Source organism: Eleutherodactylus coqui, chromosome 1 (genome assembly GCF_035609145.1).
Source record: "Eleutherodactylus coqui strain aEleCoq1 chromosome 1, aEleCoq1.hap1, whole genome shotgun sequence".
NCBI lineage: Eukaryota > Metazoa > Chordata > Amphibia > Anura > Eleutherodactylidae > Eleutherodactylus > Eleutherodactylus coqui.
In genome coordinates this window covers 179,908,801-179,934,115 of record NC_089837.1, presented here as the reverse complement: position 1 = coordinate 179,934,115, position 25,315 = coordinate 179,908,801, and the positions used below count along the sequence as shown (strand labels likewise).

Here is a 25,315-nt window from a genome sequence, read left to right as displayed (position 1 = left end):
GTTAACTATGCTCATGAAAGCTTAGGGTTATATGGAAGAAATAACAAGTAAGAACATTGCTGCACAAGTTCTTTAGATCCAAATCTGAGATGATCTGAAGTGACATTACAAGGATGAAATTCTGTAAACTTCTCTCGCAGACAAAACTATTAGATTCTGCCTAATGAAGCATTGACAATGTGTGGAAGCATGAAACATGATAATATCTGATAGCTTTCTTAATTCTGAGTCCTAAATGGAAGGCTAGCATATTATTCTGAATGTATGATACTTACATGTAACATCTTAGGCCTCATGTCTACAGGTGTTTTTTCACCGCGTATTACGCAGACGTGATACATGTTGAATGGAGTCAATGAAAGTCAATGGACATTCATTGATCTGTATACATGTGAATGTGTCAATGAGAAATAGATCGCAGCATGGTCTATTTCTCTGCGTACCACGCAAGGTGAGCCCTGTACATTGGTATAGGAAGTGTATGAAATGATGTCCATGCACAATACATTGCAAATAGGCGGCATTTTCAACTCTATAAAACAGAGCGGGGAATTAAAAAAAAAAAGTCACACTGCGCATGACGGTGTGCATGTGATACGCGAGCATCACATACTCGGTCTCTGATGGCTGTCCGATGGCAGAATCGCTATCTGCAAATATCAGTTAAATACTGCGGGGAGACCTACTACTGAAACGGCCGTGGACATGAGGCCTTACAGCACTGGACCAAACACTAAGGGCTCATAACTGCTGAGCAATCATACAGGGATGTTGTCCATTCTTTCTCCATTTATTCTCTAGGTCCCCAAAACAATGTGTACGTATCTTAACGAGATTGGATTTTTAAAATAGTATAGACATTCAGTAGTGTTATAATAGGAGTTACGTAGGTACAAGATTATTTATTTTAAGTGCTCACTAGTCCTCCTGACAGATGACAGAAAAACAGCGCTAAAATTGGCTGGTGTAATGTCTTGGTGCTATGCCATGGTCTTGTCTTGCTTAGGCCTCATTCACATAGGCGACAAAATCATGCGATTATGTCACATTGCTATAATGCTACAAATCGCATGTATGTGAAGCCCAAGCTTTCCGATGGGTTAATTCACATGTGCGATGTTTTGTAGCATGCAACATCCTGACACCAAAACCTTGCGGGTCCCGCGATATGCACGTGACATGCAAGGTTTTGTTGCCTGAGTTTCCCTATGGAGCCTTCCTCTCTGTTGCATCGCACAAAAATGTGATTTTCATGAGGTGTGATGCAACTTTGACAGTAGGAAATCCTACTCTCAAAGCCATAACCTAAGCCCTATCTGTAGAAAAAATGTATTTAAAAAAGTATACATCACCCTAGAAGTACTGTCAGCTTTGGCGCGTCTTCTCACCGGGTCCCCAGTATTAATCTCCTTCATCTCTTCTAGCCAGGGATTGAAAAATTGCTGCCTCCTGGAAGTGCTGCCTCTGATTGGCTGACGCTTAGCCAATTGCAGCCAGTGCTCGATGAACCAATCACAGCCATTCATCAAATGCTGGCTCTGATTGAATAAGCGTTAACCAATCACAGCCAGCGCTTCAATTTTTCAATCCCCGGCTAGAAGGGATGAAAAACAGTGCCGGGGACTGAGGAAAAGATGCAACGGAGCCCCGGACAGCACTTCTAAGGTGATGTATACTTTGTTTTCTACAGCTCGGGGTTATTTTCGGGGGAAGGGCTTATATTTTGAGCCCAACCACCCCCCTGAAAATCGCGCGACTTTGTAGCTCCACAAAATCACGGTATCACTGTGAGAAACTGCATCTATATCATTCGGACCAGCAATGTAAAGTCACTGCGATTTTCTCGTGGCGATGCCATGTCGCTTGTATCAACAAGGCCTAATAGAAATGAATAAAATCATGAAAATTTGCAAATTCAATTTTCTGATCAACAAAATTCCTATTTTGTGGCTTTATTCACCCTATTTAAAAAAAACCAAGGCTTAAATGAATTGAATGTCATTGGCTGCTTCCTGTCTACACTTGGGTAAGGTATTTCATTCATTTCAACAGAGCTGAACTGCAATCTCAGACACAACCCATAGGCAATATGGCGCTGTTCATGGAAGACAGTAGCCATGTATGTCTTTAAAATCCTGTACAACAGATTCCCCTTTTACCCTCCATTGTTAAAGAAGTTCCATAATAGAAATTACATTTAATTCATAGAGAGTATTGAAATTAGTGAAACTGCACACAAGGGATCTCTACTTATTAAAATAATCAAAATAGATGAAACCACTTTAAAAGAATATTTATTAATTTAAATAGATTGTATATTGTTATAATGAAGAGTAGCATATTGCATAATTAATGGTTACAGAATAGACCAAGGTATTGTCTTTGCTTGACAATATTCCTGAAGTCTTACTATTTGGATGATTCCTTGCTAAGCATGCTGTGTTGAAACAGATATAGGGTGCCCACCCACTAGCTTTTTTTTCCTGCGAAATTCGCAGCGTTTTTTTTTTTCTGCAGGGGTCTTTGGTCTATGGGACATGCAAAGCTAAAATCGCGATCGCGCAAAATCGCGATATCGCGGTAAATCGCGATTTTGCGCGATCGCGATTTTTACATTACAAGTCCCATAGACCCCCTGCAGAAAAAAAAAACCTGCGAATTTTGCAGTGAAAAAAAACGCCAGTGGGTGGGCGCCCATATAGTGCAGACAAGAAAATATACAAAGTCATATTTTATAGATGACGGTGAGGAAAAAAAGAAATCAAAATCACTGTTCTTTAATCCATATTTGAAGTATTGTAGTGTTCTGATTTTCTGCCAATGAGCTCTATGCTGGACTGTTACCTGCATTCACCTACTAACTTTTATTAAATATAGTGATGTAAGCAGTAAATTTTTCTGCTTTGAAGGCTGCACAGAAAAACATCACCATTACCATGTTTTCTAAATGCAATTATTGTACAGTATATGACAGTACTATTGTAATATTATTATTATTCTTCATGTGAAATGTTACTGGAATCAAGGTTCACTAACTTCATGCCTGCACAATAAACACTGATTGTTCTTAGGAATACGTCATGTGAGTAATACCCTATAAACTGTAGTTGTGTGAGTGAATGTTCATCAGCATTTTGCACCTATGCAACCGTCCCATATAACAGCACTGTTCTCATTCATTCATTTATTCACAGAAAGCCAATATCTTGAAAATGGGAAGGAATTAAAACATACATAATATTAGAAAGTTGTATACCGTTTCACTCATATAGTAATTAATTATTATTAATCTAAAAATGGAAACCCCCTTTAAGTTACGCTAATTTTTTTAAATTAATATGAATAGAGATGAGCTCAGTTTGGGCAGTTCGCCAAATTTCCGAAAAACGTTTGTACTGAACCTTCACCAATAATAAAGATCCCGGCCAAATAGTGTTGGTTCCTCTTGTCCTGTGGATAAGTGGTTAGCACTGTTGCCTTACAGTGCTGGAGTCCTTGGTTCAAATCTGGCAACATCTGCATCGAGTTTGTATGTTCTCCCTGTGCCTCATAATAATCACCTTTATTTAACACATGTAGATGTTGCCCTTGGTCAGATTTGAACCTGGGATATCAGCGTTGCTAACCACTGAGCCATAATGCATCTTCTTCCTCCTTCTCTACAATAAATGTATGCTCTATATAAATAAAGGTGATAATTATGAAGAAGACAGAAGATAAACACAGAGAGAACATACAATCTCCATGCAGATGTTGTACTTCGTCAGATTTGAACATAGGATTCCCAGTGCTGGAGGACAACAATGTTAAACACTGGGCCACAATGCCGCAATCGCCTCCTTCTCTTCTCTTCCTTCCTCTCCTCCCCTCCCTCCCACACTTCCTTGTTTGGCCAGGATGAACTAGCAAACGCAGGTTCAGGTTTGCTGCAAACCAAACTTTTAGCAAAGTTTGACCTGAACCAAGGTTCTACTGGTTTGGTTTGCTGAATACTAATTATGAAGAATGGCTCCTGTACAAGTGAGAACATTTAAAAAAAATAGATAGAGAGCAGAGAATATAGCATTTCCCAAATGCTTCACAGTTGCCAATTTGGTAGCTTGTATATTCCCTAAGCAAGAATTACCACAGTTTGTCACAATCTGCTGGTGAGCACTAATACGTCTTGGTAAGCACTGTATTGACAGATATGTGGCTACTGTAAATAGTCATTGGCTACAATTTTCTGCACGGTAACCGCAAGAGACTATTAACCCTTTCCAATCCAATTTGTATCCCGGTTTTCCTAGGGGGCTTAATCTTTTTTTGCCATTATACAATGGCGCTATCTGCTGGCTAAAGCCATTACTACATGAGGTGACACATTGGATAGGCTCCGACAGCAGAGAGGCTGACAATATACAGTAAGAGAACCCCGACAGATGTCTTCCTACATCGGAGCTGTACAGCCTTAAATCAGAATGTCTTCAGACGTCAGACAGTGGATTGGAAAGGGTTAATAATAAATAAATCTTATCTTGTTATTTGTATAGCACCAACTTATTCCGCAGTGCTTTCAGATAATTTTTATTTAGGTAGTTTTTATTTATTACCCTCCACCAAGCTGGGTTTTCATTTAACCAACCTCTGAAGGATGCGGGATTGAACTGGCAACCTTCAGGTCATGAGTGAGAGCTTAGGACTACATTTCTGCTTCCTTGGCACTCTGCGCAATACAAGGCTCAATGCCTATTACCAGCTTCCCCACAGGATTTTATCATATAAGATAGTAACATACTATTAGGAAACTGCTTGTAAAGTACACTAATCCCCTAATATAAAGTTTAGAGTAACTCTAAAGATACAATATCACTTTAAGACTGTAGTTTACTGTAGATCTTGGCAATAAACAACTCCAAATTTATTTTAGAACTTCTACTACTATACCCTGTGCCTGGTTATCAATCTGCAGTCAAGGAATGTCTATCCACATAGTTAACTAATTCAAATAAAGTTATTACAGCTAGAAAAGCAAAAAACAAAGTTTTATCACACAGTGGATAGAACTCAGGTTGGCAGGTATAGGCATGTGTTTGAACAGTAGTGTAGGCGCTGGTGAATCTCTCTGAAGTTTGTTCTGAAATAAAATAAAATGTTAGTACAAATCAGCAGGGATGCCAGGGGGTCAATGAGCAAATAGCTCCATGGTGCCAACACAAATCACATTCAATTTATCTTCTTCCAGTACAATATGCTGTACTCATGTACCTTATACACTGTACCTGTAAAATCTAAATGGAACAGGATTCACTCTGACAGAAGTGTTTTTCAAGGTAATTAGGAGTGTTTTTTCATTTTTCATTGACAAGTGATCTGAACAGTTTGTCTTATCAAACGTCATACCAATTTGCTCTAGTTACTATGAATAAGTAATGAACAGTGTGTGGACGCATGTAAAAGTTTTAGGCAGGTACGGAGAACATGCTGCAAAGCAAGAATTTTTTCAAAAATAGAAGGTATCTGATTGGCTCCAAATTTATTCTGCAGCAGGAGAACATCTCTAAAACATAAACCAATGACATTAAGGGCTCATTCAGATGAGCATGTTTATGTGCCTACAATTGTGCGCACAAAACCGTGCATCTATTAGAACCATTGGTTTCCTATGGTGTGTTTCTAACCCCCTGAAATTCACCCCCAGCTCCCATGACTTAACAGGTGTCAGTATTATACTTTGAACACACCCACTCAGCGACTCATTCTCTCCACTGGGCGGACTAACACAGGTACTCTGTTTCTTTTAATCAGGGGCATAGATTTGTATCTTGCTATAAAAGTTATGCGTTAACTACATTTTTCAGCTGTTGACAAAGGCCACTGTCTGGCCGAAACGCATTCAGCGTTTACCTGTTAGATGTATGGGTTTTAATCAATAAAGTTATGTTTTTTAATGGTTGAAGCCCTCCTCCATATTTACAGTTTCTCTCATGAAGTTTAGATTATTGCCAACGGCCATCTGAGGATCGAGCTCCCGCTGGGAAACAGATATTGTTTTTTTCCCCTATACCGGGGGCACTGCTGGTGAGGTGAGCCCCTATTCATTTTTTTTCCTTTTTTACTTTAAATATAAACTCCTCCCTGAAAATCAGCATGTGTAAAAAAATATATATATATATACTCACCTCTCCGCTGCTGTCGGGGCTCTGCACATCTAGCTGCTTGGTCCTCCTGCACTGCTTTGAAGCTCTTTCAGCAGGCTGGGATTTAAAATTTTTGCCTGCTGGAAGGGCTTTGTCTGATTGGCTGAGTGCTCAGTCAATCACAGGGAGCGCTCAGCCATTCATTGAATTATGAATGGCTGAGCGCTGCCTGTGATTGGCTGAGTGCTGTGACCAATAACAGGCAGCGTTCAGCCTGTTTCTCTGCATATCCATGCCGTGCTGCGTTTTGCGCAGCATGGATGCATGCAAAATAACATTCATGTGAACAAGGCCTAACAACAATCTCCAGCATTAAGAAAAACAGGGGGTCTTAGAAATAATGATATGGCCCCTACAGAGCCCTGATCTCAAAATCATATAGTCTGTCTGCGATTACATAAAGAGACAAAAGACTTATTGCACAGAAGATCTGTGGTTAATTTTATAACATTTTTGGGAAAAAAACACCATGTTGAGTTCCTTCAAAAATGGGATGCAAATGTACCTAAATGAAATTGATACAGTTTTGAAGGCAAAGGGTGATAACACCAAATTTTGATTTGATTTTGATTTCTTCTTTGCTACTTACTTTACATTTTGTTAACTGTTCAAAAATCTATCAACACCTATTTTTGAAAGCACTTTTTATTGCTGCATTTTTTTCACACCTGTCTACAATTTTTACATAGTCATGTATATATATAGTGAAATTAGCTTGGGATCACCCGGGATATACACCGCAGGTCCCTTTCTCAATGCAAGTAGTCTGAACATGGGTTTTTCAACTGAAGATGTATTTTTTTTCACCACTTTAGGCAAACATTGAGCATAACATCTGATTGCTTGGCTTTAACTTTCCATAACCCAGTCCTAACTACTGACTGGTCAGCTAGTCCCCCTAGACTAAAACAGTAAACAATACAAGTCCAGATTTGAGTTTCTTACTCACACAGATCCTCACAGACTTATAAACTACTGCTGCCGTCATTATTGAATGCTCCAAATCATCGTTGATTGGTGATGGTCCAAGTCATCAAACCCACCCACTTTTCAGCAAGTTATTCCCTATCCTGTAGATAGGAAATAACTTGTGATTCTGGGAAAACCCTTATAAATAAGGTTTTGTAGTTGAAGTCTTTTTGTCTTTTATTCTAGGCATTTGTGAACAGAAATATATACTTTAGACGTATGGAAACATATAGATTTACGTTTCCATGTTTCCTACTAACTGTAATGTAAAAATAAAATGTATACAATGTCAAGCATGGTATGCTACGGTTTTCCATAAAAAAAAAATGCAAACATAAAAGAGGTCAAATGTAGTATAAAAGTATGCACTTTTGAACTATGTTTGACCACTCTGTGGGTATTTTGAGCAATAGATTTTATTCCTTTTTAGTTCATGAAAACACATGGCTCAACAGATGGCTAAACGTGATATGAACAGTACTTTAGGTTTACAGCTAAATATAAACCATTGCAACCAAACAGTAAAATTCATGTTGGCTATCATCATCCTACCTATGCGAGACAGATGATTGGTTATTATGGTGTTCGTAGAACACTGATAAATGAAGCAATTGATATCTTTTATTTCTAAATCTAAGGGCTTAGTCACACAGGCGCATCGGCGCCCGTGTTACTGCAGGTAGCAGACGGCCGTACCTGAAGACGGACTTCAATGCCGGTCATGTGTTCTTTCATCAGCGCTGCAGAGAGACGTCCGTCTTCTGGTACGGCCGTCTTCTTTCTGCAGTAACGGCTCAGTCACACGGGCGCATCGACGCCGCTGTACGGGTGCCGATGCGCCCGTGTGACTGAGCCGTAATACAGCATTTTGTTTGAAGTTACATACATTGTCCTACAATTAACGAATTAGCTAAAAAATTTATGGATATGTATTATACCTTGGTGTGCTGAAGTGCAGCAAAGTACTTATGTCTACCAATCCCATTCATACATTAGAAACATAAATGTAACATACAGTATAATCAAAAAGGTGTCCTTATTTGGGGTGCAAGCAACAAGACACATTGTGCAAAGTCTAACAACCTTGCTTCAAAATTCTGCCGAAAACCCCTTGGGAAGCAATTTATTCAATCTAAATCATTTTAATTTATACCTATATAATGGCTGTGTAGAACAGTCTGTCTTATATTAATCATTTTAATAAGGGACATTGGGAAGGACAGGATAAACCTCTGGCCATATAAAAAAGAATACAGTTATGAATTTCAGAATTTTTACTTTTTAATGTCTACAGTATCTTGGATTTTGTCCTTTTTTCTTCTGACAGTAACATAACCAACCCATCTTTTTAAGGTAACCCTCCCAACATCTAACAGCTGCGTGAGAGCATAATTCAGAAACATATTTTCAGGAAAAGTTATTCTTTGAAGCATTTATTATAATACTTAGTGGAAATATAATTGATGTAACAGTTAAACCAAGTCAATCATCCTGACTGTTGTTGCTCAATAATTAAGCTGGGGTAAACTGGGTGGACACAATTTATGGATTAAAAAATGGATAAAAATGGATTTGACCAATCACAGCTATTGGGATGAAGAAGAGTGCCGGGGACCTGGGTGAGAACACGCACCGGAGCCCGACAGAGCTTCTAGACGATGTATTAATATTTTTTATTTTTTAGCTGCAGCTAGGGCTTATTTAATGGCTTTGACAGTAGGATTTCCTATTGTCAAAGTTACATCAATTCACATGAAAATTGGGTTTTTGTGCGAATTGAAAAACGCTGTCCTATTTTTTCCTGCATGTAAAAAATTGACATGTGATCACTTTCATTGAAAAGCATCGGTTCTAATAGATGCATTTTGAAAACGCTCCTATACATGCGGGAAAAATTTGCTCGTCTGACTGAGCCCTTACTAAATGGGTGAGTGCTGCCTCTGATTGGCTGAGTGCTGGGACCAATCAGAGGCAGTTCTCAGCTGTCATTCAATAGCTGAGAGCTGCTTCTGATTGGTCACAGTGCTCAGCCAATCAGAGGCAACTCATTCAGCAGGCGGGGATTTTAAATCCCCGCCTGCTGAATACTACTCAGAGCAGTGCAGGAGAAAAGCCGAATGGACACAGCTGAGTCCCGGCAGCTGCAGAGAGGTGAGTATAGATTTTTTTAAATTTTTTTTACACATTTTTAGGAAAGGTTTTCAGGAAAGGGCTTATATTTTAAGCCCTTCCCCGAAAATCACTACAGCGCTGGCCGGCAGCCCATTGCTTTCAATGGAGCTGGCTGTATTGCTGGCTCCATTGAATTCAATGTGAGAACATCATTCTCCTCTGCCACAGCTGTCACAGCTGTGGCAGAGGATCACAATCTTCACTAAATGTTCTCAATGTGGTTGGCGCTGCTGCCTCCGGCCCCATTGATAGATTTTAGTGTAAAAAAGAATAAAAATGCAGGCATTCTCTTCAATGGAGCCGCTGCTGCTGCCGGCGACTTCATTGAAGACAATGGTCCGCTGGCACACCTGAATTGTTTTTCAGGGAAGGGCTTTACATATAAGCCATTCCCTGGAAATGAATTAAAAGTGATTTAAAAAACAAAAAAAATAGATACTCACCTCCCTTCAGCTGCCTGGGCACAGCTGAGTCTTCTCCTGCTGTCCCCTGCACTGTGGTGCTGAACTGCTGTCATTCAGCTGAGAGCTGAGCTGAGCCAATCAAAGGCAGCATTCACTCACCCATTCATGAATTCATGAATGGGTGTGAGTGAGATCTGCCTCTGATTGGTCAGGCTGTGACCAATCAGAGGCAGCTCATTCAGCAGGCCCCGCCTTTTAAATCCCCGGCTGCTGAATACTACAGAGAGCAGTTCAGGAGAACTGACAGCTGGCCGCAGCTGAACTCCATCTGCCGGGACAAGGTGAGTATATATATTTTTTTTATTTTAACACATTTCTGGATGAATTGCAGGGAAGGGCTTATATATTTAAGCCCTTCCCGACAATTCATCCCGCGCTCGCCCGCAGCGCATTGCTTTCAATGGAGCCGGATGGACAGCTCCGGCTCGTTTCTAATGAAAAGCGGCTAGGAGCAGATTTTCGGGCGATTTTTGGGCCCCAGTCACGCGATTTGTGGATGCGCATCCGTCATGCGATCCGCAAATCGTGCGAAAAAACGCCCGTGTGACTAAGGCCTCAGAGTGATTTTTCATGATAAAAAATATTTTAGGTAAAAACGTAAATTGCTAGTTATTGCTTTGGTTATTATGTAAGAACAAGTTGTTTCAAAAGTTAGTGATAATTTAAACATAAAGATGGAAGGATGTCATTATGGATCCCTTGCCTTGTCCTACCCCTGTCCACATAGTATATGGTCACAGCAGTCACTGCAATGTTGTAGCGTGTTATGAAATGCAATGTATAAGTGTATTGTTACTATCTTAATTATCCTAAAACTTATGAGTTCCAATCATAAAGTACAGAATAAGCTTTCAAGTGGCAAAAATGTTTTTAGGTAAACATTTCAGAGAGAGGCTCATTATTTTAAGCAAATGGATAAAGCTATCAATAGAGGTATATCAATAAGACCCAGGGAAGTCAATTATGAAAGGAAGAAGGAAATTTTCTGATTAAAGGCTGCTGGTTTTAAGGAATGAAATACCATGGTAACAAGCTTTATCCCTTTAGATACATCAGTAAGTGAGCTTGAAAAGTGAAATACCAGATAACCTCTCCCATATTTATTTGTGACATGAGGATGTATGATTTCTGCAGAGCTGTGTGCCGGGTGTATTTATTCAGTGTATGTTCCTGCTACAAATAAAGTCTTGCATGATGATCATATGCAATTTTACATTATGCAAGGCTTTGCAGAAATGATTTTTGTTATTAATGATTAGAACATATTAGACTCCATCTCGCTTCCCCTCCCCAAGCTTCTGCCTCCCCTTGTTTTATATTTATTTCTAGGACCGATACCTGATGCCATGGCAACTAGTACTATTACGGCACTTCATAGTAAGGTGCTCTACTGCAGTCAAACATAATGCAGACAGGAAAACTGCTCAAAAAATATGCATTAGAGGAACATGCTTTACGTGTATGTGTTCCTTTGTCTGCTAAAACAGTCAGCTAGAAACATTAATACCATTAGCATTCGCAAAGCCTTTACATTATGTATATTGCTCGTAGGCATACTGAAAGAGGTAAAAAATAGCCACATACATTAGGACACTTTGTGGCTGAACACGAATCAAAAGACAAATGGAAGGAGGCATAAATCTTGTTGTGTGCTGCATTTACCATACACCTAATAGAGGTATGTGCCTTGTACATCACATTTTAGAGGAGAGCACAGAAATGGAAGTGCATTAAATGTATTTCTTTATGTGCTACTTGACTGACAATAACTAGATCTCTAACAATAGAAGAATACATAAACCATTAAAGGGGTTGTCCCGCGCCGAAACATTTTTTTTTTTTTTTCAACAGCCCCCCCCGTTCGGCGCGAGACAACCCCGATGCAGGGGTTAAACAAGAACACCGGACAGTGCTTACCTGAATCCCCGCGCTCCGGTGACTTCTTACTTACCTGCTGAAGATGGCCGCCGGGATCTTCTCCCTCGGTGGACCGCAGGGCTTCTGTGCGGTCCATTGCCGATTCCAGCCTCCTGATTGGCTGGAATCGGCACGTGACGGGGCGGAGCTACAAGGAGCCGCTCTCCGGCATGAGCGGCCCCATTCAGAAAAGAAGAAGACCCGGACTGCGCAAGCGCGTCTAATCTGGCGATTAGACGCTGAAAATTAGACGGCTCCATGGAAACGAGGACGCTAGCAACGGAACAGGTAAGTGAATAACTTCTGTATGGCTCATAATTAATGCACGATGTACATTACAAAGTGCATTAATATGGCCATACAGAAGTGTATAGACCCACTTTGTTTCGCGGGACAACCCCTTTAATATACAGTTGTACTTTACCATAGTTTTAACTTATCTAAACATTACATTATACTATATTGTAAACTTATAATATTAGCTAACTTTTGGAATATTTTGTTTTGCTTGTGCTGGTCTTCAGCTATATGTTTTATGCCCCATTTATCCTTCCTGTATTTCTGCTGGTTGTCATTGGAATATAATGGCAGTATACTGACAGACATACCTATAACATTGCAGTAGACTCTAGAGACATATGTTTTTTCCCCTTTAGGCTACTGTAGAGTGGCACAAGAATGGTACAGATGTAACAAAGTTTAACTTGAATTTAATGCATTATGATAACTAGTCTACAATGTACGACAATGCTGAAAATCACAATGCACCAATCATGGTAATGATTGCTAGTTCAGTACATCTATTAGAATGTAACTAAGTTGTAAAGAAAGCAAGGTTGAATATTTCACCCTCTTAGGCCTCCCCCACATGGCAGAGTCGAATTTCGCATGCACAGTACAGTTTTTCTTTTAAATTCCTGCTTTTCCCAGTTCATCGCCTAGCGATGACGTGGAATCCACGATTTTGACATTGCGGCAGGGCCGCGGATCGGACCGCTTCCATTGACTTCATGGAATATGCACAAAGATGGAGCATGCTGCGATTTTTCCCCCGCTTGCAGAAACTGCAATTGGTTTACGTAAGTGTGCAGAAAGAATCGATTCCCATAGTATACTATGGGCGTTTTTTGCTGCTGAGCCACGGTGCAGACACCCACCACAGATTCCGCAGCAAATATCCGCCCATTAGCTGGAGGCCTTACTGCACTGGACTTGAATAAGTAACTATAACTCACAACGGAAGTAATGTCTAGCGCAAAATAAATAGTTTACTCCAATATTCCCATATTTGCTTGGTTTATAGTTGGTCTTGATGCTACTAAACTAAGAGCATTTACATCATGCAGACTTTAATCCCTTAGTGATGGCCCTATAGTGTTTTTACGTCCTGCTGTTGCAGGACGTGTATGGAGGGAGATAGCGCTGCTATCTCCCTCCATACAGCGTGGGCGTTAGCTGTTTATTCCAGCTGACACCCGCGGGCAATAGCCGCAATTGGCCGTTCGCGGCTATTAACCCTTTAAACGCCGCTGTCAATTCTGACAGCGGCATTTAAATCCCCCAAACGATGTTTGGGGGTCCTGTACGCACCTCCGCCCCGTGGTGAGATCAGGGGAGCCATGCACGTGTCATGGCAGCCGGTGGCCTTCTGAAAGGCCCCAGGGCTTCCTTAGCAGACTGCCTATCAAGCCATCCCCGTGGGGTGGCTCGATAGACTGCCTGTCAAAAAACAGTATGACGTAATGCTATAGCATTACGTCATACTGCAGGAGCGATCAAAGCATCGCTGGTTGTAGTCCACAAGGGGAATTAAAGAAAGTGTAAAAATAAGATCAATAAAGTTTTAGTAATTATTAAAAAAAAATATTTGCAATAAAAAAATCTAAATAATAAACCAAAAATATGTGTTTGGTATTGCTGCGTCCATAAAAGTCCCATCTATCAAAGTAATGTATTATTTACCCTGCACGGTAAATGTGGTCCGAAAAAAAAATAAAGAACACCCAAAATGCACTTTTTTGGACACCCTATCTCCGAGAAAAAATGTAATAAAAAGCAGTCAAAAACTATAGGACATACCACACAAAATGAGCCCTCACATAACTATGTTGACAGAAAAACAAAAAAGTTATTGTGCGCAGAAAATGGACACAGAAAATAATTTTAAAAAATTAAATATCTTAAAAAAAAATACAAGTAGTACAGCAAAAAAAAAAACTATATAAGTTTGTTATCGTAGTAATTGTAATGACCCATAGAATAAAGTTATTGGGTCTTTTTGTTGCAGTTTGTGCGCCGTAGAAACAGGACACGCCGAAAGATGGTGGAATGTTGTTTTTTTTCCCATTTCTCTCTGCTGAAGTTTTTCAGTACATTATATGATGTAATAAATAGTGCCATTGAAAAATACAACTCATCCTGCAAAAAACAAGCCCTCATAGAGTGACGTCGATGGATAAATAAAGGAGTTACAACTTTTTAAAAGGGAGGAGGAAAAAACAAAAATGGAAAAGCAAAATAGCTCCGTCACTAAAGGGTTAAGACATTGCTGGATTGGAAAAAAAAACTGGCTGATTACAAAGTCACACCTGTCCATGGGTTGTGTCTCGTATTGTAGCTGTAATAATGTACAAAATTTAGAGAAAGATAACAGGCTGTTTTTGGAAAGCAGCCATATTGTTTAAATGCTATTCAACTCCTAAAAGTTCTCTTTATAACAAAAGACATATAAGAATCTCACCATCCAAGTAATGCAAAAGAAAAATTACCAAATCAGTTTTTCGACCTCTGCAAATACTTATGTGTCCCAATTTGTTCTAACATGTGCTCATTAGAGGAAGACAACTTTCCCTTGTTAAGTATAGTCTAGTCCATCTGTACATTTGCAGTCATGCATTATCTAACTAGAGATTTTAAGTACACAGTACCCAATGTTCACAAATGTTAGGACTTCTGTGGGTAAAACTAATTGTAACCAACTGCTAAGTGTGGTGAATAAACAACTGTTACTTGTTTTTCTGGACTATTTAACCATGTCGTGTATTAATCAAATTCACTTCCCAAGTTAAACAGCAACTCAGGTCAGTGTACTTCTTTTTACCGCATAATGTATTATAAGGGCTCAGTCACACGGGCGTTTTGACGCACAGATTTATTTGCGCATAACTGATGCGTCCAACAATTTGCGTGACCGAAGCAGGCAGCACGCAGGAAAAAACGGACCTAGTTGCGTTTTTCCGCTCAAAAAGTGCGGGCCGCTATCCCCTGTTGCGGCTGTGACAGCTGATTTCTTAGATGTGAAACCACTGGATGCTGTCACATCCAGGGGTTTTACCTGTAATCAATGGAGCCGGCGGCAGCTGCGGGGGCCCCATTGACGTAGAGAGAACATCGCGATCCTCTTCTACAGCTGTGACAGCTGTGGCAGAGGATTTCTTCATCTCCACGGGGAGTCCCTTTGTTACTGAACAGTGTGAAAGCATTGACAGTCTGCGACAGACTTAAACACGCCCATCAGTTTAAGCCCTTTCTATGTGGAAATTCTACATGGAAAACCTGTAGCAAATCTGCTGCATGTGAACACAGCCCTGTAATTTATTGTGTAGTTCAGATAGGTACATCAGGGAAGTGGTGAGGCTATAGATTTAACCTCCTCCTTGATTCCTGAGTCTTTGAACATTTCAAAGCAGCCTCTGGGTATTAGGCCCAATGTCCACGGGCAAAATAGAATTAACAAATCTACGTGGGTCTCCCGCACACGTGATCCGTGCCCATAGGGAATCATTGGGCACCTGCAGGTAATTAAATACCTGTGGATGTCATTTTTCCTTGGCACGCAGATCGCACGTGCAGGAAACCATCCGCAGCATGCTTCATTGTGTGCGTTTTTCCTACACAGACGGCTCTCGCGGCTTCCATTGAAGCCTATGTAAGCCATCTGGTCCCGCGGTACAGATGCAGCTGTCACTGTATCCATGCCGCGGACCGCGGGAAAGCAGGAGTTCAAAAGAAAGAAAATTGTGCACGGCGCATACGCGAGGCACGCTGATGGCATGCCGAGCACATCTGCCGGACCGAAAAAAGAAGATCTGGCGGCGACGGAGGAAAGAACCGCAGTGTCTGGACAGGTAAGTATAATCTGCTTTCCTGGCCTCATGTCTGCGGGATTCTGCATGGGGAATCCGTGCGGGTCCGAATTTCCCCATAGACATGAGGCCTTATACAGTATTTTTCTACCAAAAGCAACCACTAGGATGATCTATTGTAAATACATGTATTCATACAGTGCCTATTGGCAGATTTATAAATACATAAGCCGCGTACTCTCTCTGGTGGAGGCTGTAAGAGGGTGGAATTATATCATTTAAGAGGGATTCATTAATCACCCTTTTAAAAGTCTCACAGCTCCAGCACCACCCCTCCAGCTTTGGTTCCATATGCTTTTGCAGTGGTCACATGCAATTCCTCATTCACCTGACTGTTGCAGACAATTACTGGCCCCAAAAGTCACGTGCCATGAACGCACACATAAATGCTGTAGGCAATAATTAACTGGAATGATAGGCAGCATGTGAAAACTGCAGAAGCTTCTGAGACAGGAGTGGCATGGTCCTCAGTGGACATATGCATAAATAGAAAATATGTTCCAAAAATAGAAAAAATCTCTCCGCACTCATTGGATGTCAGGAACAAGTTACCACTATGCTAATTAGCATTATAGGTTTATTAACTCATACAGATATAGAATTCCCTATAGAAATGTGTTTCGGTACGTGCAAGTGGCTTTTTAAAACCTATATTGCTAATTAGCATAGTGGTAACTCGTTCCTGATATCCACCGAGTGCGGAGAGATTTTTTTATTTTTGGAACATATTTTTTATATAAGCACTGAATGATGATATGTAAGTGTGTGGAGAGTAAGTGGACAGAGGACATCACTGCTGCAGTATGCCAGGAATGCAGGTGTCCTGTTATACAGTGAACTCTCAGTGCACAGAGATGGCATGAGTGAATGTACAAGTGTGCAGGAAGATATAGACCTGTATGTAGACATGAGCGAGCATACTTGCTAAGGACAATTACTCGATCGAGCATTGCCCTTAGCGAGTACCTGCCCGCTCGGAAGAAAAGGTTCGGCTGCTGGCGTGGGTGAGAGGTGAGTTGCGGCAGTGAGCAGGGGGGAGAGACGGAGAGAGATCTCCCCTCCGTTCTTCCCCGCTCTCCCCCGCCGCTACCCACCCACTGCAGGCAGCTGAACCTTTTCTTCCGAGCGGGCAGGTACTCGCTAAGGGCAATGCTTGATCGAGTAATTGCCCTTAGCGAGTATGCTCGCTCATCTATACCTGTATGTGGTCCTCCAGCACCATTGAGGTTTAAAAACAAGCATTTATTAGAACATCTAGCCAAAAACATAGGATCACATCCACAGAGAAAATCAAATCAAAAATCAAATCAATCAGTGCTGGAAAACTATATAGGGATCATTCAGACAGGCTTTCTTTTGTCCCCATCCAGTAACCTTTATTATTGCAAATTATAATACTACCATAATAAAATATTAACCCTCTTTCTTCCCTACAATGCCAGAAAAACTGACACAAGTCTTAACTAGTTTGCGACATTAGTATAAAATACTTTTTTCCTATTTTCTGTAGTCTAAAGCCTAGGTGCGTCCTATAGTCAAGTGCGTCTTAGAGTCTGAAAAATGCTGTATCTGTCTACTGGCCATTTTTTAAAATCTCGGAATCCTCCTTTAACTCTGGATGTGTGAAGGAAAATGGGACTTTGGAGAAACGTTTGTCCCTTATAAAGAACGAATACAAGGAATAAGAAATCAATATGAAGCTGGACACAATTGCAAAGAAAGAAAATAAGCCCTGCAGATCTGTATAAATATATAGTAAGCAATGAATAAAAATGTTCACACTAATTAAATTAGTTAAACTAAGACCTAATGTTCAATTAGCGTATTTGGGGCCGTACAATCCGTGTTGATCCATGGACAGCACACGTTCCCATCACAGGCTTATGAGGATATACACAGTAACGATTTTTCACAAGAACCGATGGACGAAAAACTGTCCAATTTCTGTCCATTTCACAGACAGAAAATGCATGTCAATTTACAGTGCCCATGTAAATTGGACAGCACAATAGTGTTCATGTGCTGTCTGATGCAAGTTGCGCCCAAATGGCTAACTCTAAATGACGGTGACACTAACAACTTCACCTTCCTAGACCACCAGGGATGTTTCCATTAACTCTTTATTACTAAAGACCACTACGGGGCATACTACTACACACTGATGGTACTCTATTGTGTGCTACTGTGTACTGTGTATGTGGGTGATCGGTTTATGTGCTTTATAGTGGGGATACTGCTGACCATGATGGCAACTATTAATGGGAGTATTTTTACGGTAATTTAATTGGTGTAATTCTGGCAATTTCTTCACTTATATTCGAGTCAGTAATTGTGTATATCAGTTGTGTAAGGATCTATTTGTATGTGTGTGCTCTCATTTATATAATAATATAAATAACCATAAACAAAGTATCCTATAATGTAGACACTGTGCCCAAGGCAGCTCTTTTACCTCCTGTAGTTACGTAGAGATTACAGTTTTATGTAAATACAGATTTAGCAAACATGCATTTGGCATTTAATACATTATGATAACTTAACTACAATGCTATAAATTGAGGTATCACAATGTACCAGTCATGTTAATAATTGCTACATCTGTATACTGTCTGTACTTTACAGTGTTAAAGCATTGAGCAAGCATGAATAGCTTTTCTATCAGATTGGCAATATTGACATTACAATGAGCTTGGCATTGAGTCTGAGACGTTATAGAGGTACTGTGAGTACTGTAGACCTTGCTTTAAGGTCTAAAGCAAAAATATAGAAAACTTAGATACATAGACAATGCACATATTGACCTTTGCTTGGGTGGGTGACCAAATATCAACACCTCCACTGATCAGCTGTTAAACAGGGCAGTTACATGATCCCATCCCCGCTGCCTTTTCATGGCTATGACATAATGTTCATCAGTCACATTGTCTTTCTGCAGCTGAGTCCCATTTAAGTGAATGGGATTGAGCTGTACTATCAGGTACAGTTAGTGAAGAGATTGTGACCCCTTCAATCAGTTGACCAATAGCGATTCCAGAAGTAAGACATTCACTGTTCTAATATTAATCACCTATCCTAAACATGGGTCAGCAAAGTCATGGTCTTGGAAAAGCCCTTTGGCCTCAGTCACACGGGTGCACCTGTACACCGGCGTTGATGCGCCCGTGTGACTGCAGGAAGCCGGTCACATGTTCTTTCCTCCGGCGCTGCAGAGAGACGGCCGTCTTAAGGTACGTCCGTCTGCTGGTGTCAGTCACACGGGCTCATCGGCGCCGGTGTACGGATGCCGATTACACCAAAGAATTATCGTTTGAATGAGCGAATGACATCAGAGTTAGCTTGTTCGCTCATGCAGCCTGTTTATACCAACAGATACATCGCTGGCTCATTCAAATGAGAAATCATTCAGTCAATTACATTCGCTGTATAAGTGAATGAGAACAACTAATCAAGCATTTTTTTCAACTGAACGATAAGTGAATGAACTTTATGCCTACATAAAATGAATGTCAAGCAAAAATGATGCTATGATGCTAGCAATTAGCTGTTATTTTTGGGTGTAGCAATAGGTGTTCAATGTCACTATATTGCCACTACAAGTGAAATGAAGCACTGTATGAAATCTCTGAGATGTTCATGTAATGCAGAGACGTGCTTGGTGCTTTGGTAGCAGCTCAATTCTGTACATCATACATGAATTGGAAAAACACTCTAGTAGCTCAAAATTCGGACAAAGCATATTTGAAAATCAGAAAACCCCTTTAATAACACTGTAGAAATTATGTGATACTGCTAAATATGAAACAGTAACAAAGATTATGACAACAGGAGAGGCTGGTAACTTCTGAGTTGAAAACACAAAAGTAGCAAAAGGCAATGGAAATTGTCACTGCTATGGAGTATTTTGCCACAGAGCAACCAGTTCCAGACTAATCTAATAAAGCATAATATAGAATCACCTGTTTGCATGGCAATAGTATTGCTCTAGAGTAAAAGCAGTCAACACCAAAACAGTCCACATGAAACATACATAGGCTGGAAATTTTATTTGCATCCTGTGACCATTTATTCATAATAAAGAAGACTAGTAATTAATTATAGTACCAGTGTTTATGGTGGTGCAATGCACACACAGCTGTGCTACATTGTGCATCAATTATGATCCCCACACATCGCACACACAGCTCTACTACATGCATCCTGATTCACACACATAACACACACACAGCTGTGGTAAATCCATGCTGATTTCCAGACATCACCAGCTCGGCAGATTCCTGGATACAGTGATCAGCCCCTGGTCATGTGATCCCTGACTCCACCCACACAGGTGATCACATGACAGTGACATCATCACGGGTCTTGGTGGCTGCTGTCGGCTTTTCCAGTTTATGGTAATTTCTACCAAACTGCACAATGGCTCCTCCCACAGCAGTGACATCACCACAGGTCCTTCAACCCACCGAATCTCTGTGGTGGTGGTTGGTTGGTGTCTTCTGTCAGGACTACTTAGTTGCATTTGAGATTATAACGTCTAAGTTGTTTTCTCATTTTGTTATTTTTGTCCTCCCCTCCCTAGAGCCTTAACTTTGTTGTTTTTTTGTCAGTCAGGCTCTGTGTTTTATATATGTTGTAGGACCTGTGATGGCGTCACCAGGGGCGATGCAATGACATCACCAGGGGTGGAGCATGAGAAGCACCAAAACACATACATATATATAATGAACGGTCATTAGTAGTTTGATTTGATGCGTGATTCGTGAGGCCCATCATCTTATTCTTTGGGGACTATAATGAAGGTAACACAAAAGCATAAAGTTTTTGCCTACACTATTTGGGTATTTAGTTAAATTTAACCTAGAAAAAGTTTACCAGTCAAAAAATAAAATTTAATGTAGCAATGGGTGTAGAAAATGTAGCAGTAAAGCTCATGGTATTTGTCTATGGGTCTGAAAATAATGTAGTGGTACCGAAAATTATTGATGTTCTTGAACTGTGGCATTGGACAAGCATATTGAAAAATTTTTTTGAAAAGGACTAGAAATAGGCAAATTATTGACTAAATCATGAGAAATCTTACACTTGACGTATAGCTAAACAGAATATACCTATTCTAATTTGGGTATATTGTAAGGTAAGGTAAAGTCCCCTGGTGCAAGCACCAAGTCATGACTGACTATCTTGGCAGACTGCCTTCCCCAGTCATCTTTTACCCTCCATCAAGCTGGGTACTCATTTTACTGAGTCAACCTTGCCCCGGCTATCTAAACCAAGCAGAGATTGAACCTGCAACCTTCAGGTCATGGGCGGAAGCTTAGGACTGCATTTCTGTTGCCTTAGCACTCTGCACCACATGGGGCCCTTATATTGTAAGACCATAACTGAATCTATAGAAATGCCCAAATGATAACATCAATATAATCATCATCACTACCACCAAAATCATCACAATACACTTATAAAAAAATCTGTTTTAAAGGGTTATAAGGCTCTAAACTATCTAAAGATCTAAAGATTCAAGTAGTACTGGTAATTTGTAAGTGCAATTTGCAGCAGCAAAGCCAAAATCCTCACTCACTGGTTAATGTTCATATGTAGGTTTCCTTCCTAATTGGGGATATAATTAGCCAGAATTTGATTTCAGATAATTACTACTTCACACAGAGTAGTCTTACTGAGTGGGCTGTAGCAACAAAATTAATCCCTTCAATCTTAACTGCATAATTAAATATCTCTACAACCAGCCTGTAAGTTTTAAGGTATATATACTACTGAACTGGATATTTTCAGATCATACGTATGTCAGAGTTATTGCCCCTCAGTAATGTATACTAGTTTTTTGACTGGTTGTGTGAGAAGCTTTGCCAAGGTCCTCTTTGCTGAGATCCAGCCAAAGGTAAGGGGACCTTAAAAGATTTTTCTCAAAAGCCAACCCTTGTCCATATCATCCATAAAAGCATATTGACATTGGAGAGGGCCATTGCCCATTCCTAGATGCTCCCTATAAAAGCCTGAACTAGCCACTCTGTAACTTTAATGGCCACCATCTAATATCACATTTCCACAGCAGAAGTCAACCAAAATGAGTACATAAACATGACTCGCCATGGCAATAACAATTATTGCCAGAAGTAGAACCAGATATAGGCAGTTAAGCAAAACAACTTTCCTCAAGAAGAAAGGAAAATATCCAGTGTTAGCTTATCCTTAAAGAACCCTGAAACATGACTCAGGTTATCAGTCAGAATTTTCCCTTAAAGCTTTTTTATCTTTTGCAGGATCACTCTTCATAAGTCTGTTCATATAGCATATCATATAGCAGATAAGAATCCTGCTTGTACTGACAAAGAGCAACAAATCTAAAATAATGCTATCTACACATGGGTGTCTCTGGTTTGGCGGCTAACCTGAGTCATACTTTAAAACTCTATTAAGGATTGGACAATGACATACAGATAGTCACCTATAGATGCAACTGGATAGACCTTTTTTTTTTCTTCTGGGGAAAAAAAATTGTGGAATGTTCATGTCATGGATAATAATGAATGGAACAGGTTACCACAGGAGCTGGTGAGTACTCCTTCAGTGGAGGCTTTCAAGCAAAGGCTCAACAAATATCTGACTAGGATGATTTAGTGAATCCTGCACTAAGCAGGGGGTTGGACCAGATGACCCTGGAGGTCCCTTCTAACTCTACCATTCTATGATTCTATGAAGGATACCAAAGGCTCGGTGTACTCAAGAATAAAAGTTATTGTCATAAGAAGAATCTGTCAGCTCTCTGGACATGTCTGCTTTAGTGCTCTAGATATTTGTGTTCCCATGCAATAATAGTTCTGCAGTACATATTTCTAATTCCTATTTTATTCTTCCTGGCTTTTTATGGAGACATTGATGGATGTGTCCCTACACAGTCTGATACTGGTAGCAGTGATTGGACATTGTGAGAGGATTCAGGGACATCCCTCAAATAGTAACACCCACATGTCAATTTGCTCATGAATTTGAGGAATGATACAATGTAGAGTTATGAAACAATATACTACAAAATAATTTCATGACAAATACAGTAAAAAGTGCTTCCCAATATATACGTCAGGAGATCTGACAAATCCTCCTCCAGAATAGACACCAGATGAAACTATAGTGGTCCTAAGATGTTTATACAGGAACCCCAATTCTCTAGTTCTGATGTTAACTGCAGCATAAGTACAAGCTCACATATTGAACATTTAAGTTGTGTGTATTCCTAGCTAAAGTATATGCTGTGTTTGATTGTTATCAGGTAATGTATTGGTCAACACTTGTGGTTATCACACACATGTGAAAATAAATAAATAAAAGTAAGAACAGTACTAAGTTCCAGACCAACACATCACATGCATTTTAGAACAGATTTGTCACATTCATTTTGCACATGAATCCAAGTTTGCAGAATTTATTGCTGAGCTAGAAGTCGACCTGCTGGCAAATAGAGAAACAATTCATGCATAATATAAACTCTCTAGTCTAACAGAAGTGCTCATGTTTCTACGCTTGGCAGGAGATTGAATATTCTCGCTGTAGCATCATGAAAGAAGTTCTTCATCTTTGTATGTTTCCCTTAGAGGTTCAATTATTTAGTAATAAAGGAAAAAAGTTTAAAAAATGTTCTTGTTCCATCTATTTGTAAAGAATGTGTGCAGTATATATACATACATTGCCTGGGCTGGCAGTAATAGGAACAGTAAAAATACTTGTACCATGCACTCTCATATTAGATAAAAATCTAGACATCTTAAGCATTAGGTCTATTCTAAAATGAGTTAGCATATTCTTGGATTTTGATTTGCACAGAGCACTCTAGATAACTGTGCCAGAAATAAGTAGTGCCAGTAACAGGATGGCAAGACTGCCATAAGGAATAAACTGAGTGTGGGAATGAAAATGAGTTCCAGCACCATCAGTTAGTAAAATCAAGTGGTATAGTTAATGATCTATTAATTAAGCTAGCTGCTTTTTTCCCCTCTTATTGTACTGTAGATCCACTTTATGCAAACTATAGGCTCTATGGTAAAATTATGTCTACATTAGGCGATTTCAGTTAACACAAATGTTAGCTGGAAACACGTTGCACAAAATAAATTGAATACAAGCAAAAATTTGGTTCATACAGTACGTATAATGACAGAATCAAATGGGAAATGCATACTGCAATCCAGAAAAGCTTATGTTTCCTATCCTCTGTAAGTGGAAAGCACTATTATATTCTAAGCTCAGTTTAAAATATACATAAAATACCAAAATCCAATTAATTTAGGTATATCATATTGGATAATTTAGGATTAAAACTAAGAAAGCATGCAATGTAGAGAAAAATTCCAGTGTCATACAAAATGGCAATTATCCCTCTGGTTAAAATAAAATTCCATGGCTACATTCACACAGGCAAGCACAATTTCGGATCGATAAATTTGGCCCAATATTGCTCTTATCAACGTGCATGTTACCCGCAGATGTGAGGCTTTTTACATGCAAAAACGCCTTGCGTCACTTCTGTAAAATTGCGATCCAGTGGTGCTTGTTTCACAGGCGTCAGAGGATCACAAGTGTTTGCCATTGATTGCAATCAGAAACAACATATCGCATTCGCATGCACATTGTATGGCATTTGGAATGTTTGACTACTGTTCCATTGAAAACAATGGGCACTCCTTTCGTGGAACGTAAAAAAAAAGGGCATGGAGCAATTTTTTTACTCACAGCATCTCTTTGAGGGAAAAAAGTCGCTCATGTGTTTGACTCCATTCAAAAGAATGGAGTTCATTTTCTTGCTCGTGGGAATGTATTAAAATACCCAGACTCAACAATATAGATGAAATGTATCACTTATATTGTTTTACTAATTAAAACGAGATATTGAAATGTTTTCCATTTTCTAATCTGTTTTAAAATTAAGCTATACTGGGTACTGTATACCATAAGATATAACCAGGGGCGTAACTAAAGGCTCAGAGGCCCGAGTGCAGAAGTTCAGTTCAGGGGCTCCCCTGAATACAGCTGCAAAACAAATTTACATACATGAACTGGCCCCTTGGCGTAATCTTTCCAAACATGATTCATTTCCTGCACTGCATGAACATTTGTTTGTAGGCTCTTAGGGTACTCTCACACACACACTGCTTTTTACCGCTATTAGCATGGTGTCCAGAGTGCTGTGCTAACCGCAGTACAGTGCTACTATTGATTTGGGATTGGGGTTACTCAGACCTACACTCGAACGCAGTGTTTCTAATGCCACAATTTTCGAGAGCTGTCTGTTCTAGTTTTGCATTTTCCTGAGGCATCTCCTCACCCATTACAATGATGAGGTGCATTAAAAAGCATTGTCAAACGTATCATGCATTCAAACACACTGCTCGAAATTACGGTAAAAATGCCAAAATTTCAAACTGCATTTTCTGAATACATGTATGAGAGTGACCTTAGGGTG

The 25,315-nt window shown here is 39.9% G+C and overlaps 1 protein-coding gene across 1 annotated transcript in view; it reads right to left on the bottom strand.

Moving 5' to 3' along the window:
* Nucleotides 1–25,315, bottom strand: part of ADGRB3 (adhesion G protein-coupled receptor B3) — a 918,092-nt gene that overhangs the window by 384,151 nt on the left and 508,626 nt on the right. The gene's annotated exons all lie outside the window — the stretch shown is intronic.